This window comes from Moschus berezovskii, chromosome 15, assembly GCF_049115385.1.
Source record: "Moschus berezovskii isolate FMDL1 chromosome 15, NW_MosBer_1.0, whole genome shotgun sequence".
Taxonomy (NCBI): domain Eukaryota; kingdom Metazoa; phylum Chordata; class Mammalia; order Artiodactyla; family Moschidae; genus Moschus; species Moschus berezovskii.
In genome coordinates this window covers 77,070,730-77,092,235 of record NC_142474.1, presented here as the reverse complement: position 1 = coordinate 77,092,235, position 21,506 = coordinate 77,070,730, and the positions used below count along the sequence as shown (strand labels likewise).

At 43.1% G+C, this 21,506-nt stretch overlaps 1 protein-coding gene across 1 annotated transcript in view; it reads left to right on the top strand.

Annotated features, from left to right (window-relative positions):
• PAK5 (p21 (RAC1) activated kinase 5) overlaps positions 1 to 21,506 on the top strand; it is a 247,551-nt gene that overhangs the window by 164,863 nt on the left and 61,182 nt on the right. The window lies entirely within an intron of this gene.

The following is a 21,506-nucleotide window of genomic DNA, read 5'->3' as shown; positions in this document are numbered from 1 at the left end:
ATTGTGCCGATCCCTGTTCTAGATGATAGGGACCCAATGATATGTGTAATTAAGCTCCTGGTTTTGTGGAGTTTATCCTGTAATGAGGGAGGTATGAGGAAAAGCTAATAACTATCAGGTGGTAATAGAGCCTAAAGTGCAGGGGGAGTAGACAGGTGGTGTGGGGCGAGCGGGTGGCATTTCAGCGCAGAAGGGAAAGGGTGAGGGAGCAAGTCTGGGGGATGCGCTCTCCAGGCAGACAAGGCAGGCTGACGATGAGTGTCCCAGTGAGGCACTCAGGAAAAACAGCAGCCTGCAGGCAGGGAGCTGGAGGGCCCAGAGGTGGCACCTCAGAGAACACTGTGGGTTCAGATGTTCACTATCCATTCTGCCTCAGAGTCTGATTAACACATACCACTGTGCCATTTTTCCGTAATGGACCAGGTATCTTGGGTTTCCGTAATACAGCAAGATAACATTGTTCATACCTGTTTAAAGAATTTAGAGTGCCTCAATTTTTAAAAATATGTTTTAAGAGGAGAATGGAGCTGTCTCAGGATAGATTCCTTAAGGCAAAGATTCATGTGTGAAGGATTTCTAAAGGGCATGTTCCAGGAGAAACTGGTCAGAGAGCCAGGGAAACAGGCTTAGAAGAGAAATTACAGGAAGAAAGAGGAAATAACTTCAGTTCAGTTCAGTCACTCATTCGTGTCCGACTCTTTGTGACCCCATGAATCACAACACGCCAGGCCTCCCTGTCCATCACCAACTCCCAGAGTTCACCCAAACTCATGTCCATCGAGTCAGTGATGCCATCCAGCCATCTCATCCTCTGTCATCCCCTTCTCCTCCTGTCCCCAATCCCTCCCAGCATCAGAGTCTTTTCCAGTGAGTCAACTCTTCACATGAGGTAGCCAAAGTATTGGCGTTTCAGCTTTAGCATCAGTCCTTCCAATGAACACCCAGGACTGATCTCCTTTAGAATGGACTGGTTGGATCTCCTTGAAGTCCAAGGAACTCTCAAGAGTCTTCTCCAACATCACAGTTCAAAAGCATCAATTCTTCGGCGATCAGCTTTCTTCACAGTCCAACTCTCACATCCATACATGACCACTGGAAAAACCATAGCCTTACTATACGGACCTTTGTTGGCAAAGTAATGTCTCTGCTTTTTAATATGCTATCTAGGTTGGTCATAACTTTCCTTCCAAGGAGTAAGCATCTTTTAATTTCATGGCTGCAATCAGCATCCGCAGTGATTTTGGAGCCCAAAAAAATAGTCTGACCCTGTTTCCACTGTTTCCCCATCTATTTGCCGTGAAGTTCTGGGACCAGATGCCATGATTTTAGTTTTCTGAATGTTGAGCTTTAAGCCAACTTTTTCACTCTCCTCTTTCACTTTCATCAAGAGGCTTTTCAGTTCCTCTTCACTTTCTGCCATAGGGGTGGTGTCATCTGCATATCTGAGGTTATTGATATTTCTCCCGGCAATCTTGATTCCAGCTTGTGCTTCTTCCAGTCCAGCGTTCTTCATGATGTACTCTGCATAGAAGTTAAATAAGCAGGGTGACAATATACAACCTTGATGTACTCCTTTTCCTATTTGGAACCAGTCTGTTGTTCCATGTCCAGTTCCAACTGTTGCTTCCTGACCTGTATACAGGTTTCTCAAGAGGCAGGTCAGGTGGTCTGGTATTCCCATCTCTTTCAGAATTTTCCGCAGTTTATTGTGATCCACACAGTCAAAGGCTTTGGCATAGTCAATGAAGCAGAAATAGATGTTTTTATGAAACTCTTGCTTTCTCCATGATCCAGCGGATGTTGGCAATTTGATCTCTGGTTCCTCTGTCTTTTCTAAAACCTGCTTGAACATCTGGAAGTTCACAGTTCACATATTGCTGAAATAGCTTAGGATCTGGTAAATATGTCCGCACCTTATACTTGCCTATTTGTAGTTCAAATCTTAGGTACATCTCCTATATCTGATTCAGTCAACTCTATTAAATATATGATTCTAAATAAGGATGTGATAAATACACTCTGAAAGCCTGCTCTCCAGTCAGGGAATGTGACCCCATGCCCAGCAATTTTGTTTTAGAAAGTCAGAAAGGAAAGCAGAGGTAGCTGATAGTACCAGCCCTATGTTCAAAACCACATTCAAACTCCACCCGGGGCAGCAAATCGGGAAATGTTTAGTGATAGTCTGACTGACTAGAGGACACAGGCAAATTCTTCCATTCTTTGACATCCTCCTTAGTAGCTAGTCTGCTTTAGAATATATTCAATGCAAAAACTATCATGGACTTTGATGGAACACCTTAAATACTACAGTTTTTGTATAGCAGAGTGATTTCAGCCTTATTTTTTATTATACTTATTTATACATATATATATGTATAAATATATATATATATAAGTATTATGTCTTTTAAGCGCCTCAAGTAGCTGCTGCAGCCCATGGGGTCACAAAGAGTCAGACACCACTGAGCAACTGAACTGAACTGAACAGAACTGAAGTAGCTGCAGTTGCTTTTACTATCTCCAACACCAGGGAGCAGACTTGAGTCTGAAATTCGATGTATCTCCTGAAAAAACAATAGCTGAGTGTAATTTTAAAAGAAAAGAAAACCAAAGCCCACTACACTTGGCTACCTCTAAGGAAAATTGCCATCCGGCATTTTACTCCTTTCACTGTCATGCGCCGGTTACAAACCTTCTGTGGACTAGGTTTAAACATGTTTCTCTCCATCTGTCCAGTCTGTGTTTTTTTTCTGCTCCATTTGGGACAATTTTTAAGGATACATTTGAGTTTTACACAGGAGGATATATTATCTGTGTTAAAGACCCACCAGATAATATAGGGTCACAGTTTACAAATCCCTAAAATAGAAAATTTACCAATATTAGTCATTAAAAACTTAATGTTGTTTTTTTCCTGTGCTGCATCTTGGTTGCAGCTCGCAGGACCCTGGGTCTTTGCTGTGGCAAGTGGGATCTTCAGGTGCAGCATGCAGGATCTGGTTCTCTGACCAGGGATCGAATCCTGGCCTCCTGCTTTGGGAATGCGGCTTCTTAGCTACTAGACCACTAAGGAAGACCCCCAGTATTAGTCACGTTTAGTGTGTTCTTGCTCTGCTAGTGTAAGATCTTCCAATAAAATATGTCTAGTGACCAAATGCACACAAGCCCTCACGTCCCTGCCTCTAGTGCCCTTGACCGCTGGTGGCGGAGGCTGGGCCTCGGAGTTGAGAACCGTGGGCTCGTATGCCCTGTGTGACCCCTCACCGTGAATGCCAGCCTCGCAGAGAGGAGGGAAGTGTTTGCATCTGTGCCTGCTCAGCCCCTTGGTGTCTGCCCTCAGCTGGCTGTGTGGGCTCCTGTGCAGGATAAAGCTGAGATGTGTCTGGTCCTCATCCGTCTAGAAGGTGGTGATTCTAGCTCGGTTGCTTCAGTTCAGTTCAGTTCAGTCGCTCAGTCGTGTCCGACTCTTTGCGACCCCATGAATCACAGCACGCCAGGCCTCCCTGTCCATCACCAACTCCCGGAGTTCACTCAGACTCATGTCCATCGAGTCGGTGATGCCATCCAGCCGTCTCATTCTCTGTCATCCCCTTCTCCTCCTGCCCCCAATCCCTCCCAGCATCAGAGTCTTTTCCAGTGAGTCAACTCTTCGCATGAGGTGGCCAAAGTATTGGAGTTTCAGCTTTAGCATCAGTCGTTCGGTTGCTTGCTGCTGCTGCTAAGTCACCTCAGTCGTGTCCGACTCTGTGCGACCCCATAGACGGCAGCCCACCAGGCTCCCCCGTCCCCAGGATTCTTCAGGCAAGAACACTGGAGTGGGTTGCCATTTCCTTCTTCAATGCATCAAAGTGAAAAGTGAAAGTGAAGTCGCTCACTCGTGTCTGACTCCCAGCGACCCCATGGACAGTAGCCTACCAGGCTCCTCTGTCCATGGGATTTTCCGGGCAAGAGCACCGGAGTGGGTTGCCATTGCCTTCTCCGTTTGGTTGCTTAGGGCAGCACAAATGGGCTCCAAGGGCAGGTGACCTGGTGATTCATGCTCACAGCTCAGATGCTCTCTGAAGACCAACTAACCAGGTGGCAGGTGAGAGCCACCAGCCTGGGCCTGCGGAAGTGAAGGAAAGTCTTTCTTTATTGCTAAGAAGAGGGCCTGGAAGATGCTCTGCATAAATATTCACACACATGTGTATACACACAGATATACACCAGCATCACAGGGCCACTGATTCCCTGTTACACAAAGCCTACTGTCTGGCTGTAAAGGGAAGCCCTTCTCTGACCCTGGGAAGGTGGTTGAATTCGTAGCTTCCAGATGAGGAGTATCACTTGCGGAAGAGGCATCAGTAGTTTGTCCATCCGGGAGATGCTTTGCTCTTTTCTTTGTCACACTGAATAGCTTCCGGTACTCGAGATTTGCCTCTCTCCCCTTTCAGTCTCATTGCTGTGACCAGTGGCATCAGATGAAGGAGCAGCAGCTGGACAGTTTAATTTATTAGTGTTGTCAAGGCCATTCTACCACTGATAATAGAGCATGGTGGGAGTGGAGTCATCCAGCAAAGCAGATTTAATTTGAATGATTAAATCTGCTGTTTCAGCAGCTTCCAATAAATTAAATTAATTCATTTTAGAGTCTTCCTATTGATTTTGTTTTAATTTGAAAATATGTGTACATTATACAGGCACTTCTCTTTAAAAAAAACCTTGTCAGATTTTGAAGAGAAGATATTGGATATTTAAAATATTTCCCTCTGGCTTCAAAAATAAGTTTAAAAATCAAAGAAGAAGATGTTATATGGGATTAAGGGTGTCTGAACACCTTGTCCAGCGCAGGAATAACTGAAACTCACTGATCAGCTTAAGTCCACTCTAGGAAGAAACACTTGCACCTCGTGTTCTCGAACTGCACGGCTGCCCTCTGAGATCAGAAATCTTGGTTACAGCATTTGTGGACACTCGTTTACTCTTCACTTTTATTTCAAATAGTCTCAAATTTACGCAAAGGTCATAAGGACCATGTAAAGAACTCTTTGTCCTGAATCTCCTGAGAGTAAGTTGTCAACCCAATGCTCCAGCACCTCCAAATCCCATAGTGTATTTTTCCTACTAAAAACGAACATCTTCAGAATAGCCACATGCCACTACCTACACAGGACATTAATGCTGAGACTTTACAGCCATTTCATCCTTAGGTTCCAGTAAGGTTCTCCAGGACCCCATTAACAGCCATTATAGCAAAAAGATCCAGCTGAAACTAACTCCTTATTGTGGGGTGGGGAATTCCCTGGTGGTTCAGGGGTTAGGACTCAGCGCTTTCACTGCCAAGGCCAGGTTTCAGTCCCTGGTCAGAAAACTAGGATCCCACAAGCCACATGGTGTAACCCCACCACCACCACCACCGACCCCACCTATCGGGGTCCAGCCTCGATATGGCCCAGGGTATCCTCGGGATGAACGGCATCGGCGTTAGAGAGAGAGAGAAAGAGAGAGAGAGAGACAGGGGCTGATGATTCCTTGGTTTACGCTGGAAACCAATAAAACCCCAGCATGGGGTTTGCTCTGTTTACGTAGGCCGCAGGCGCCCTCTCGAATCGCCGGAGGCACCCCACCAGGGCACCCCCTCGAGTGGGTCTTAGAAGCCCAGGCAGATAAGTAAACGCAGAGGGCCCAGCGCTCCAAGGATCTCAACCAGAAAAAGGAGAATAGAGAAAAGGATGGAAAAAGAGAAAGAACGACACGGGGAGACCAAGCTTCAGTGAGCAAGGCCCAAAACTTTATTTTCCAGTGCTGCTTTTATACCCTAAGTTATGCGCATAAGAAACAGAGAAAGGGAGGTATAGATTCACACCAAAATCACGTGGGGTCAGCAGTCTTGACCCTTATCAGGATCAGGGCTTATTTTTGTGTATCTCGTGATAAAAGTTTTAGGTGGTTTACATCCTCTTCTGGCCAGGGGGCCTGCTAACAGTTTATGGCCCTCTCTCCTAACAATAGGTTAGTTAGCAAGTAAAAGGCTTATATTCTTTTAAGGTGCCTTTCCTAAAGTTAGGTGCATAACAAAGTTACATTCCTATAAGGCACCGGTGTAGTGAGCTGCAAGAAAGAAACTTATTAACTTAAGATCTGATGTGGTTAAATCAAAGGCTACTACTTATATCCTCTATATGTGATTAATATATTTTCAAGGATACAATAGATAGAGGAAACTGCAGCAAGCATTGATTCAACAATGAAATCTTTTTTAGTACTACTCTAATGATTTTAACTTCTTCAACAGATTCCTGTATTTTAGAATATTAGGCTTTCTGTCCTTGCATGGCTGGGAGGCTATAAACAGTCACATTCGTAGTTGTACGAGCCCGGACAAACTTGTCATGCAAGTTAGAAAGCTATCAGAGGGGCTTGGATTGGAACACTCCTATTAAGCCGAGGAGAACTTTTAAACTACAGTTAAATACTTTTAACTGTAAAAATAAATAAATAAATAAAAAGAAGAGACATTACTTTGCCAAAAAAAAAATAAATAAATAAACTACAGCTCTGAATTAATGTTTTCAGAGAAAGGTGGTTGGGGGGAAGCCCCGTAAGTATTAGAGGACTTGGTAAGAGGCGTAAGATAGTATAGCAGTCAGACTCCAGTTTTCTTTGGGGTAGATGCTCAGGTAAGTCCAGGGGGCTCCTCGAGTCCTGATTAGCCTTTGCCCGTCAGGCCTCTTCCCCAGTTGACCTTTGCCACGGGTAGGATTTCCCTCGCTGGCTACCGGCACCCACCCCATCCCGCCGCCAAAAGAGAGACAGCGAGTGAGAAAGAATGGAACAAAATCACGTGTTGCATTTGCTTGCTATGTCTCTTTGGTCTCACTGAGTCTGGACTAGGCCCTCAGCCTTACTTTGTCTTTCTTGACTGTGGCACTTCTTGACCTAGGCCACTCACTTTGTGCAGTGTTCCTTGGTTTGGTTCTGTCTGTCGCTTCCTTGTAATGGGGATGAGGTGAGTCACCTCTGCGATGCTGTCAGAGAAATGGTGCTGGGCCTGCCTCTTGGATCTGGTCAGTTCCCAGGTGTCCCCTTGCTGCTGGGGCTCACTCAGAGAAGGTGGTGTGTGCCAGGCTTCTTCCGCTGTAAGGTTACTTACTCTTTTCCCCTTTGTAATTCGTAGTAAGTATTGGAGGGGGAGGTCGTTTGAGAAGATGAAATGTGATCCTTCCTTTTAGAAACAGTCATCAGTAAAAGGTTTCTGACTCTACATGTTAGTTACTTTTCTAAAAAGCTTGGCTTTCTGAAGTTGTTTTAGAACTTCCTTTGATGCACACAGAGGGAAATTAACCCTGCGTGTCTCTGTGTTTCTCATTTGGTGGGGACACAAGCCCTAGAAACGTTTAAAAGCCAAGCCTGCATGGCCCCACTTCCACTTTTCAAAGTCTTGACGTTTAACATTTATACAGAAAAGTGCACAAATTATAAACAAGCAGCCCAACACGTCTAACAAAGGGCCAACTAGAGTCAGCTTATTGTAACATCTGCCCCCGCCCCAGAAGATGCCCCTCCAGGCCCACTGCCATCCCCAGTCACACCCAGTAACCACTGTCCATCATAGAGTTTGCCAGTTTGAGGATTTGACTATGATTGAATTATACAGGATCTGCTATCTTGTGTCTAACTTTGTTGTGGGGGGGGCCTTTTTTAAATTGAAGTATACTGAAACTCCAATACTTTGGCCACTTCATGAGAAGAGTTGACTCACTGGAAAAGACTCTGATGCTGGGAGGGATTGGGGGCAGGAGGAGAAGGAGATGACAGAGAATGAGATGGCTGGATTGCATCACCAACTCGATGGACATGAGTTTGAGTGAACTCCGGGAGTTGGTAATGGACAGGGAAGCCTGCTGTGCTGTGATTCATGGGGTTGCAAAGAGTCGGACACGACTGAGTGACTGAACTGAACTGAACTGAACTGATAGTTGACTTGCAGTGTTTCAGATGTATAGCAAAGTGATTCAGTTTTATATATTTGTGTGTGTATGTATATGTACATATATATCAGTTCAGTTCAGTTCAGTCGCTCAGTCATGTCCGACTCTCCACGACTCCATGAATCACAGCACGCCAGGCCTCCCTGTCCATCACCAACTCCCAGAGTTCACTCAAACCCACTTCTATCGAGTCGGTGATGCCATCCAGCCATCTCATTCTCTGTCGTCCCCTTCTCCTCCTGTCCCCAATCCCTCCCAGCATCAGAGTCTTTTCCAATGAGTCAACTCTTCGCATGAGGTGGCCAAAGTATTGGAGTTTCAGTTTTAGCATCAGTCCTTCCAATGATCACCCCGGATTGATCTCCTCTAGAATGGACTGGTTTGATCTCCTTGCAGTCCAAGGGACTCTCAAGAGTATATTCTCTTTCAAATTCTTCTTTGTTGTAGGTTATTATAAAACTTTGAATATGGTTCTTTGTGCTATACAGTAGATCCTTGTTTATTTCACATATAGTAGTATGCGTCTGTTGGTGCTTTCCTGGTGGCTCAGATGGTAAAGAATCTGCTTGTCATGATGGAGACCCGAGTTCAGTTCCTGGGCTGGGAAGATGATCCCCTGGAGAAGGGAATGCAGCCCACTGCAGTATTCTTTCCTGGAGAATTCCATGGGCAGAGGAACCTGGCAGGCTACAGTCCATGGGATCACAAAGAGTCAGACACAACTAAGCGACTAACACACAATTATATATCAATTTATCCCTCCCTTTCCCTTACCCCTTGGTAACCATAAGTTTGTTTTCTATGTCTGTGAGTCTATTTCTGTTTTGTAAATAAGTTCCTTTGTGTAATTTTTTAGATGCCACATGTAATTGATAGCATATGGTATTTGTTTTTCTCTGTCTGACTTACTTCACTTTAGTGTGATAACCTCTAGATCCATCCATGTTGCTGTAAAGGGCATTACTTCATTCTTGTTTATGACTGAGTTGTATTCCATTTTATACATAAATGTATACATATATACCACATCTTATGTATCCATTCATCTGTCAATAGATATTTATGTTTTTTCCATGTCTTGGCTATTATAAATAGAGTCGCTATGAACATTGAGGTATATGTATCTTTGTGAATTTAAGTTTTCATCTTTTATGCCACAAAAAAAGAAAACTACAAGCCAATATTACTGATGAACATAGATGCAAAAATCCTCAACAAAATTCTACCAAACAGAATCCAATAGCATATTAAAAAAATCATATATCATGACCAAGTGGGCTTATTCCAGGTATGCAAGGATTCTTCAGTATTCACAAATCAATCAATGTGATACACCATATTAACCAATTGAAAGATAAAAAACATATGATTATCTCAATAGATGTAGAGAAACCCTCTGACAAACTTTAATACCCATTTATGATAAACACTCTCCAGAAAGCAGGCATAGAAGGAACGTACCTAAACATAATAAAAGCCATATGCAACAGACCCACAGCAAACATTATCCTAAATGGCAAAAAATTGAAAGCATTTCCTCTAAAATCAGGAAAAAGACAACTGTACCCATTCTCACCATTCCTACTCAACATAGTTTTGGAAGACCTAGCCACAGCAATCAGAAGAAAAGGAAATAAAAGGAATCCAGATTGGAAAAGAAGAAGTAAAGCACTCACTGTTTTTAGATGACATGATCCTCTACATGGAAAATACTAAAGATACCAACTCATCACCATCTCCCGGAGTTCACTCAAACTCATATCCATCGAATCGGTGATGCTATCCAACCATCTCATCCTCTGTCGTCCCCTTCTCCTACTGCCCCCAATTCTTCCCAACATCAGAGTCTTTTCCAGTGAGTCAACTCGTCTCATGAGGTGGCCAAAGTATTGGAGTTTCAGCTTTAGCATCAGTCCTTCCAATGAACACCCAGGACTGATCTCCTTTAGGATGGACTGGTGGACCTCCTTGCAGTCTGAGAGACTCTCAAGAGTCTTCTCCAGCACCACAGTTCAAAAGCATCAATTCTTTGACACTCAGCTTTCTTCACAGTCCAACTCTCACATCCGTACATGACCACTGGAAAAACCATAGCCTTGACTAGATGGACCTTTGTTGGCAAAGTAATATCTCTGATTTTTAATATGCTATCTTGGTTGGTCATAACTTTCCATACAAGGAGTAGCCATCATTTTATTTTGTGGCTGCACTCATCATCTGCAGTGATTTTGGAGCCCCAAAAAATAAAGTCTGACACTGTTTCCCCATCTATTTGCCATGAAGTGATAGGACCAGATGCCATGATCTTAGTTTTCTGAATTTGAGCTTTAAGCCAACTTTTTCACTCTCCTCTTTCACTTTCATCAAGAGGCTCTTTAGTCCCTCTTCACTTTCTGCCATATGGGTGTTGTCATCTGCATATCTGATGTTATTGATATTTCTCCTGGCAATCTTGATTCCAGCTTGTGCTTCTTCCAGCCCAGTGTTCCTCATGATGTACTCTGCATATAAGTTAAATAAGCAGGGTGACAATATACAGCCTTGATGTTCTCCTTTTCCTATCTGGAACCAGTCTGTTTTTCCATGTCCAGTTCTAACTGTTGCTTCCTGACTTGCATACAGGTTTCTCAAGAGGCAGGTCAGGTGGTCTGGTTTTCCATCTCTTTCAAGATTTTCTATAAATTTACCTAAAAAACAAAAGACCTATATATAAAAAACTAAAAAGCACTGATGAAAGAAGTCAAATATAACACAAATAGATGGAGAAATATACCATGTTCATAGATTGGAAGAATCAATATAGTGAAAATGAGTATACTACCCAAAGCATTCTATAGATTCAACACAATCCCTATCAATCTACCAAAGGCATTTTTCACAGAACTAGAACAAATAATTTCACAATTTATATGGAAACACATAAAAATCTCGAATAGCCAAAGCAATCTTGAGAAAGAAGAAAGGAACTGGAGGAATCAATCTTCCTGACTTTGGACTATACTACAAAGCTACAGTCATCAACAGTATGGTACTAGCACAATGACAAAAATATAGATCAATAGAACAAAACAGAAAGCCCAGAGATAAAGTCATACACCTAAGGACACCTTATCTTTGAAAAAGGAGACAAGAATGTACAATGGAGAAAAGACAATCTCTTTAACAAGTGCTGGAAAAACTGATCAGCCACTTGTAAAAGATTGAAACTAGAACACTTTGTAACACCATACACAAAAATAAACTCAAAATGGATTAAAGATCTAAATGTAAGACCAGAAACTATAAAACTCTTAGAGGAAAACCTAGGCATAACACTCTCTGACATAAATCACAGGAAGATCCTCTATGGCCCACCCCCCAAAGTAATGGAAAGAAAAACAAAAATAAACAAATGGGAGCAGTTAAACTTCAAAGCTTTTGCACAATGAAGGAAACTGTACGCAGGGTGAAAAGGTAGCCTTCAAATTGGGAGAAAATAATAGCAAAGAAGCAACTGACAAAGAATTAATCTCCAAAATATACAAGCAGCTCATGCAGCTCAATACCAGAAAAAAGGAATAATCCAATCAAAAAGTGGGCCAAAACACTAAACAGACATTTCTCCAAAGAAGACATACAGATGGCTAATAAACACATGAAAAGATGCTCAACATATACTCAGTATTAGAGAAATGCAAATCAAAACCATAATGAGGTATTGTCTCATGCTGGTCCAAATGGCCACCATCAAAAGATCTGTAAACAATAAATGCTGGAGAGGGTGCGGAGAAAAGGGAACTCTCTTATACTGCTGGTGGGAATGCAAACTGGTACAGCCATTATGGAAAACAGTTTGGATATTCCTTAAAAAACTGGAAATAGAATGGCCATATGACCCAGCAATCCACTGCTGGGCATACATACTGAGAAAACCAGAATTAACAGAGACACATGTACCCCAATGCTCATTGCAGCGCTGTTTACAATAGCTAAGACATGGAAGCAACCTAGATGTCCACTGGCAGATGAATGGATGAGGAAGTTGTGGTACATATACACAATGGAATATTACTAATCTGTGAAAAAGACCTCATTGGAACCAGTCCTAATGAGGTGGATGAAACTGGAGCCTATTATACAGAATGAAGTAAGTCCGAAAGAGAAACACCAATGCAGTATATTAATGCATATATATGGAATTTAGAATCATGGTAATGACTATCCTGTTTGCAAGGCAGCAAAAGAGACACCAATGTAAAGAACAGACTTTTGGACTCTGTGGGAGAAGGGGAGGGTAGGATGATTTGATAGAACAGCATTGAATCATGTATATTACCATATGTAAAATAGATCACCAGTGGAAGTTTGGTGAATGAAGCAGGGTACTCAAAGCCAGTGCTCTGGGACAACCCAGAGGGATGGGGTGAGGAGAGAGGTGGGCAGGGTTTCAGGATGGGGAGACACATGTGCACCCATGGGTGCTTCGTGTCAATGTATGGCAAAAACCACCACAATATTGCAAACAAATTATCCTCCAATTAAAATAAATTAATTAATTTTTTATAAAAGTTGTCTTCTTTTCCAGATATATGCCCAGGAGTAGGTTTTCCAGATCATATGATAGCTCTGTTTTTAATTTTTTAAGGAACCTCTACACTGCTCTACATAGTGGCTGCACCAATTTACATTCCCACCAACAGTGTGGAAGGGTCCCTTTCCTCCACACCTTCTCCAGCATTTGTTTTTTGTTGACTTGATGATCTGCCTTACATCTCTCACTCATCAGTATGAGATTCCCTCTCATCTGTGCATTCTTACTCAGTTGTCATTACTGTTCCTCCCCAGCCACTGTCCAGAATTGGGCTTTTTTATTTCTTCTTTTGTTCCTCAAAAACCTGCAGAACATTTGGAACATTAAGCAGAGACTGGCACTGAGAGACACACTTTGACTGCAGTCCTTTCACTTGGGGGGTAATTCTGACGTGCCTTCTGCTTGCATCCTTAGAAGGGCCACTGCAACCCTGAGTCCAAATCTCCCATGCTGGTAACCAGCTCACTCATGCTCCCGCTCAGGATTTCTGTTATTTCCTTTGCACTTTCCTCAGTCTCTCCATGGCTTCCTGGAATCTCCTCCCATATGAAGAACCTGTACTAAAGTCCTTTGTCAGGGTCCATTTTCAGGAGAAACCAGATTAGGACACAACTTCTAATGCAGTTCCCTAACAGGGTATCAAATGCCTCTGATAGAGTAGCATCCCCAGAAGCAGCACATGGCTGACTGTATGAGCCCTGGGTTATTCCCTTCCTCCCTTGGTATGCCTGGTTTCAGCATTCAGTGGCACCTCTGAGGGAAGAAAATAGTGTCAAGATAATCAGGCATCTTTCTCTTCTGTCCAGAGGGTGTCTAAGGAGAGAGGAGAAAGGCTCGTATTGGTGTGTGGGTGTCAAAGGGGCACAACTTCCCAAGCTTCAGTTCAGTTCAGTCGCTCAGTTGTGTCAGACTCTTTATGACCCCATGAATCACAGCATGCCAGGCCTCCCTGTCCATCACCCACTCCCGGAGTTCACTCAAACCCATGTCCATAGAGTCGGTGATGCAATCCAGCCATCTCATTCTCTGTCGTCCCCGTCTCCTCCTGCCCCCAACCCCTCCCAGCATGAGAGTCTTTTCCAGTGAGTCAACTCATTGCATGAGGTGGCCAAAGTATTGCAGTTTCAGCTTTAGCATCAGTCCTTCCAATGAATACCCAGGACTGATCTCCTTTAGAATGGACAGGTTGAATCCCCTTGTAGCCCAAGGGACTCTCAAGAGTCTTCTCCAACACCACAGTTCAAAAGCATCAATTCTTTGGCGATCAGCTTTCTTCAAAGTCCAATTCTTACATCCATACATGACCACGGGAAAAACCATAGCCTTGACTAGACGAACCTTGGTTGGCAAAGTAATGTCTCTGCTTTTTAATATGCTATCTAGGTTGGTCATAATTTTCCTTCCAAGGAGGAAGTGTCTTTTAATTTCATGGCTGCAATCAGCATCTGCAGTGATTTTGGAACCCAAAAAAATAAAGCCTGACACTGTTTCCACTGTTTCCCCATCTATTTCCCATGAAATGATAGGACCAGATGCCATGATCTTAGTTTTCTGCATGTTGAGTTTAAACCAACTTTTTCACTCTCCTCTTTCACTTTCATCAAGAGGCTTTTTAGTTCCTCTTCACTTTCTGCCATAAGGGTGGTGTCATCTGCATATCTGAGATTATTGATATTTCTCCTGGCAATCTTGATTCCAGCTTGTGCTTCTTCCAGCCCAGCGTTCCTCATGATGTATTCTGCATATAAGTTAAATAAACAGGGTGACAATATACAGCCTTGATGTGTGCTCTTTTTCCTGTTTGGAACCAGTCTGTTATTCCATGTCCAGTTCTAACTGTTGCTTCCTGACCTGCATACAAGTTTCTCAAGAGGCAGATCAGGTGGTCTGGTATTCCCATCTCTTTCAGAATTTTCCGCAGTTTATTGTGATCCACACAGTCAAAGGCTTTGGCACAGTCAATGAAACAGAAATAGATGTTTTTCTGGAACTCTCTTGCTTTTTCCATGATCCAGCAGATGTTGGCAATTTGATCTCTGGTTCCTCTGCCTTTTCTACAACCAGCTTGAACATCTGGAAGTTCACGGTTCACATATGGCTGAAACCTGGCTTGGAGAATTTTGAGCAAGACTTTACTAGCGTGTGAGATGAGTACAATTGTGCGGTAGTTTGAGCATTCTTTAGCATTGCCTATCTTTGGGATTGGAATGAAGACTGACCTTTCCCAGTCCTGTGGCCACTGCTGAATTTCCCAAGCTTAGATGAAACTATTTTGAGTAGGAATTTAAGACTGTTTACAAACAAAAGCTTTGCATCTAAAGCAACCTAATTTCAAACCTTAACTCCTCCACTGAAACTGGCCATGACGTTTATTGAGTCAGCGAGTCTTCTCCATACCTGCCTTTCCTCATGCCATAGGGTGATACTAACTCTGCCAATCTTGCAGGGTTGTTGAGTGGATTAAATCTGAAAATGTAGGTAAAGCTCTTAATACAACTCCCAGGAGACAATCTTTAAAAAAAAATCTTGCTCAACATCACTCATTATGAGAGAAATGCAAATCAAAACCACAATGAGGTACCATCTCACCCCAGTGAGAATGGCTGCTATCCAAAAGTCTACAAGCAATAAATGCTGGAGAGGGATTGGAGAAAAGGGGACCCTCTTACACTGTTGGCGGGAATGCAAACTAGTACAGCCACTATGGAGAACAGTGTGGAGATTCCTTAAAAAACTGGAAATAGAACTGCCATATGACCCAGAAATCCCACTGCTGGGGATACACACTGAGGAAACCAGAATTGAAAGAGACGTGTACCCCAATGTTCATCACAGCACTGTTTCCAATAGCCAGGACATGGAAGCAATCTAAATGTCCATCGGGAGACGAATGGATAAGAAAGCTGTGGTACATATACACAATGGGATATTACTAGGCTATTTAAAAGAATGCGTTTGAATCAATTCTAATGAGGTAGATGAAACTGGAGCCTATTATACAGAGTGAAGTAAGTCAGAAAGAAAAAGGCCAATATAGTATATTAACATGTATATATGGAATTTAGAAAGATGGTAATGATGACCCTGTATGTGAGACAGCAAAAGAGACACAGATGTAAAGAACAGACTTTTGGGCTCTGTGGGAAAAGGCGAGTGTAGGATGATCTGAGAGAATAGCATTTACACATGTATATTATCATATGTGAAAGAGATCACCAGTCCAGGTCTGATGCATGAGACGGGGCACTCAGGGCTGGTGCACTGGAACAATCCTGAGGGATAGGATGGGGAGGGAGGTGGGAGGGGGGCTCAGGATGGGGACACGTGTACACCCATGGCTGATTCATGTCAATGTATGACAAAAACCACCACAATATTGTAATTAGCCTCCAATTAAAATAAATTAATTAATTTTTTAAAAAAGGAAAAAAAAGTCTTAACCATGTGGGTGTGCTGGCTGGAAGGCTGGGTTCAGATGCACAGCTTTCCTACTTACTGGGTCAAGCCTCAGTTCCACATCTGTAAAATGGGGATGATAAGAGTATAGACCTCATAGAGTTGTTATGAAGATTAAATACAAAGAGAAACAGAGAAGGGTGGAGAGAGGGACAGTGTAGGGTAAGGGAGTTAGAGAATCCAAGGATCGGGGAAAAAAAAGTAAGACCGGCACTTTACAGGAAAAGATTACCTTTAATGAGGTGAGAAGGGGCAGCAGTCAGATCAGTGGGCTGCCACGCTAAGTCAAGAAGAGAGTAGGTATATGTAGAAAGCATGTATGTGAGGAGATACATCTTTTTGAGAGGGGTCTGTTTTTCCTCATGATTATTTTTTATTAGTTAGCTATCAACAACTGGGGCAAGGAATTCGAGACAGGCCAGAAACTGGGATCCGCTGGGAGTGGAACGTAATAAATCTTAACGTCCATTCTTTTCTTCGGGGGAGAAAGTTCTTTATTCTGTGTAGAATGGTGGAGAGGACCTGGAGGGGAGTTTTGACTCCAGGCTATTTTGAGCTGTGCAGCTTTCCTTCAGAGAGGGACCTTCAAACCATGTGTAGCACATCAAAAACACTAGAAAATCTAGACAAACAACTTGAATCCAGAAGCTGCTTGGAGACAGTGTCTCGGAAGATGGTCATGGCGTGTGGGACCATAGCGTGTGGGCTAACCACATGCAGGAGGAATGTTGGCCAGTCACAGAGAACAGTGTGGAAAGCCAGGTTCAACTCTCCCTCTGGGAAAAAGCCCTGTGTGCACTGGAGACCAGCCAGGGGAGACCAAACCCCCAGTAGCTGTGAGGTGCTGATTCTCTGATGAGGATAGAACTTGAAGGCTTTGGGCAATGAGGTGGCATAAGGAGAAGGGATCACACGTGGCATAAGGAGAAGGGATGGCTACTTCCTCTGCCCCAGGTAAAGCCAGCTGCTGCTCACCTGTCCCTGCCTCCCCACCTACAGGCATTTCCCAGGAGAAGCCAAAGGGGGTCCCTCCCCAGGGTCTCCATCTACCCAGAAAGCCATTATGTCATTGGCCAGGTAGCTGTCCAGGGTTTTGGCTACTTTTGTATTAATATCTAGAGGTGACTGTGATTTTTCTCTCCAGGTCACTATACCTGACAGCCTTCTATGCTTTGTGATGCTTCTGTGTTGAAACTGGTTCCATCCAGCTTCCTTGGTTCTATGTCAAGACCAAATAGGGTAAAATAAATCAATTTGGTTTTCCCACCAAAGACACCTCTGTCTCAACCATCTGTGACTTAGAGGAATAGGAAATAAAGTGCATACATGTTATTTTTCTTTTGTTCATGTACTTGCTTACTTTGTTTTGTTTTGTTTTGTTTTCTGGTTAAAGACTAGATTAAGTAAATGCTTATTGTTGCCTGTAAAAGTGAAAGTAAAGTTGCTCAGTCATGTCTGACCCTTTGTGACCCGTTGGACTACACAGTCGATGGAATTCTCCAGGCCAGAATACTGGAGTGGGTTCCCTTCTCCAGGGGCTCTTCCCAACACAGAGATCTAACCCATGTCTCCCACACTGCAGGTGGGTTCTTTACCAGCTGAGCCACCAGGGAATCCTAAGAATACTGGAATGGGTAGCCTATGCCTTCTCCAGGGGATCTTCCTGACCCAGGAATCAAACCAGGATATCCTGCATTGCAGGTGGATTCTTCACTAGCTGAGCTTGCTGGGAACCCCACCACCACCACCACCATTTTTTGGCCTGGAAAAGCTCTATTACATATCAATTCAGGCAAGATGAGAAATTTCTTGGATTAAGTTCAAATTAATCCCCAAGAGGAAAGCAAACTTTGGTTGATAAAGAGGATATTTTCTGCATTTTGCTCAGATGTTGTGGTCATGTTTGACCAATTTGAAGCAACTCTGAAATCTCAGCTCTGTCAAATGTTGGATGTAAACCAAGCTTTTTACTAGCTATCAATCTAACATGGAAAAGTCCTCCAGTGCAAAATGATTGGAATGAACTGCAAAAGAAATCTTTAGATTCTGAGGAGCTGATTGACAAGTCAACCTGAAGATGAATAATCTATGGCAGGTGAGCATCTGTTCTAGGCTTATCCCAGACACCCAGGGGCTCTGCTCCACCGAATACAACGGGGCTAGCCGTGGGCAGCATGATTCCCTAGATTGTATATTAAGTCGTTGTGGAGCAAAGCCTTTGAATTCAGATATTCCTGGAATTTAATCCTGACTTGACCGCTATGTTAGTCAACTATGATTTCAAAAATGCTGCCTAACAACTCCCAAAATGTAATGACTTATAACTGCAAACACTTATTTTTCTTTCTCCTGTGTCTACAGGTTGGTAAGGTTACTCTGCTTCAAGTTCAGGATACCTAAAGTTGGCTTCAGGCTTTAGGCTGTGTTCAAGTCTGCTTTGGACAGACACCTCTTGGTATCCTTGGATGAACAATTGCCCAGGTCAGGTTCTTTTTAGGGAAGATGGCAAAAACTCAGGAACCAAGCCAAATCATGCAGACATGTTAAAGCCTCTGTTTGCGTGCATTCAGCAATATTCCAATGGCCAAAGCAAGCCCCATGATCAAACTCAAAGTCAGTGGATTAGGGATATGTCTTCCACATACTGTACTAATAGACACTAAAAAATCATATACAAAGGGTTGACTTTATATCATTACAAGGAGGGGGTGAAGAACTGAAACAGTATGTCATTTATTACCACCATTAACAAGCTGAAACCTTGATAATTTCTCTTCTGTCATTTGTAAGGCAAGTGCTTGCTACCTAGAGCTGCTGAGAAGACAAAAGCAGTAGGTGGAGGATAGCATGTAGTGAGCGATTAATGAAGGGACCTTGATCATCGCAGAATCTGCCCTTTCCCTTTACACTGTTTTTCTCTCCTGATCTCTTCTCCACCATCCCAACAGTAGCATGTCGCTTCTTCAATTCTTGAATTCTCCTGCCTGACCTCTTCTCATTTCCAGAAGTGATTCAAATATTACAGTTGCGCATGAGGTTAGGAGTTCCAGAAAAATATCTATTTCTGCTTCATTGACTATGCCAAAGCCTTTGACTGTGTGGATCACAATAAACTGTGGAAAATTCTGAAAGAGATGGGAATACCAGACCACCTGACCTGCCTCTTGAGAAACCTGTATGCAGATCAGGAAGCAACAGTCAGAACTGGACATGGAACAACAGACTGGTTCCAAATAGGAAAAGGAGTACGTCAAGGCTGTATATTGTCACCTTGCTTATTTAACTTATATGCAGAGTACATCATGAGGAATGCTGGGCTGGAAGAAGCACAAGCTGGAATTAAGATTGCTGGGAGAAATATCAATAACCTCAGATATGCAGATGACACTACCCTTATGGCAGAAAGTGAAGAGGAACTAAAAAGCCTCTTGATGAAAGTGAAAGAGGAGAGTGAAAAGGTTGACTTGAAGCTCAACATTCAGAAAACAGATCATGGCATCTGGTCCCATCACTTCATGGGAAATAGATGGGGAAACAGTGGAAACAGTGGCAGACTTTATTTTTTTGGGCTCCAAAATCACTGCAGATGCTGATTGCAGCCATGAAATTAAAAGACGCTTACTCCTTGGAAGGAAAGTTATGACCAACCTAGATAGTATATTAAAAAGCAGAAACATTACTTTGCCAACCAAGGTCCGTCTAGTCAAGGCTATAGTTTTTCCCGTGGTCATGTATGGATGTGAGAGTTGGACTGTGAAGAAAGCTGATAGCCGAAGAATTGATGCTTTTGAACTGTGGTGTTGGAGAAGACTCTTGAGAGTCCCTTGTACTGCAAGGAGATCCAACCAGTCCATTCTAAAGGAGATCAGTCCTGGGTGTTCATTGGAAGGACTGATGCTAAAGCTGAAACTGCAATACTTTGGCCACCTCATGCGACGAATTGACTCACTGGAAAAGAGTCTGATGCTGGGAAAGGTTGGGGGCGGGAGGAGAAGGGGACGACAGAGAATGAGATGGCTGGATGGCATCACCGACTCTGTGGACATGAGTTTGAGTGAACTCCGGGAGTTGGTGATGGACAGGGAGACCTGGCGTGCTGTGATTCATGGGGTCGCGGAGAGTCGGACAAGACTGAACGACTGAACTGAACTGAACTGAACTGATGAGGTTAGGGAAATGTGAACTTCTTTGCAGACTCTTCCTTATATATCTGTTGCAGAAACCAGTACTCGAGAAACCAAGCACCACACTCGGAGAGTTGGAGAACTCAGGTTTATTACGCCGGCAGGCCCAGAGGAGTTAACACTCCAAGCTCTGAGCCCTGAACGAAGTGGTTACAGAGTTTTTATAGACAGAATGTAGTGAACGACACTAGCTGCTAATAGGCTGGTTTAAACTAAGGGGTTTCACGTGCGCATGAACAGTGGTCAAGATGGGGAGGGGGAGGTCTGACCTTTACACAGACAGGCGTGACTAAGCAGGTTTGCAGGGGCTGGGCGATTGCAAAGAGCAGGACAAGAGTGAGTGAGATAATCTCCAGTTCCTAGTATTGTTTAAGTCCCCATTTTCTGAGACTACATGACCTATGTGATCCAGACTTTGCAAGGAGCAAGTTACAGAGTTACAAGCTGAGTTACAGAGGCAGAAGAAGGAGGTTATATAAAATTTTAACTTTTTCTCTTCGACTGTGGGAAAGATAGATTGAGATCCAGATATCAGCTTTATGATTGTGAAGCTCCATTTACTAACAAGTCCTCATACACTGATCAGATTGGGACTGCTGACCTGTAGACAAAACATTCTGGGTCCTTACCACATGGAAGCAGAAGAACATCCATGCCATGCAGACAGAAGATTGTCCAGAACAATAAAGAGAAGAGCCCTGGAGCCATGCATGCTCCCTAACCCTTCTCCTTTACCCTCAATCAGATAAGCCATGCTCCCTGCCACATGCAGACAAGAGCTTAGCAAAAGCAAGAGAAGGAAAGTATTGTTCCAGTGGAAGACTCATCATGGAAACACGAGGACAGGGGATAAGCAGTTTCCCTGACAACTTGTTTAACAAATGAGGAAGATTAATCCCTTGCTGGGAGCCTTCTCAGTAGTCATCTATTATCACAAATAAGGTTGTGTAACAAAGCACTCCAAAACCAAAGAGCTTAAAACACTCTGAAACTACAACATATTCCTGAAAGAAATTAAAGAAGACATAAATAAATGGAAAGATGTCCTGTGTTATGGATTGCGAGACTCAGTTTTGTTAAGGTGACAATACTGCACAAAGTGATCTATAGATCAATGCAGTCCCTATCTAAATCTCAGTAGTGTTTTTTGCAGAAATAGGAAAACCTATCCTGAAACTCATATGGAATCTTAAGGCACCCGAAATGACTGAACAAAGTTGGGGGATTTACACTTAGTTATTTCAAAACTTACAAAGTAATAAAAATTGCAGTAATGAAAGCTGAAGTATAGAGGTGGCATCAGCATAGACATCTAAATGAATGGAA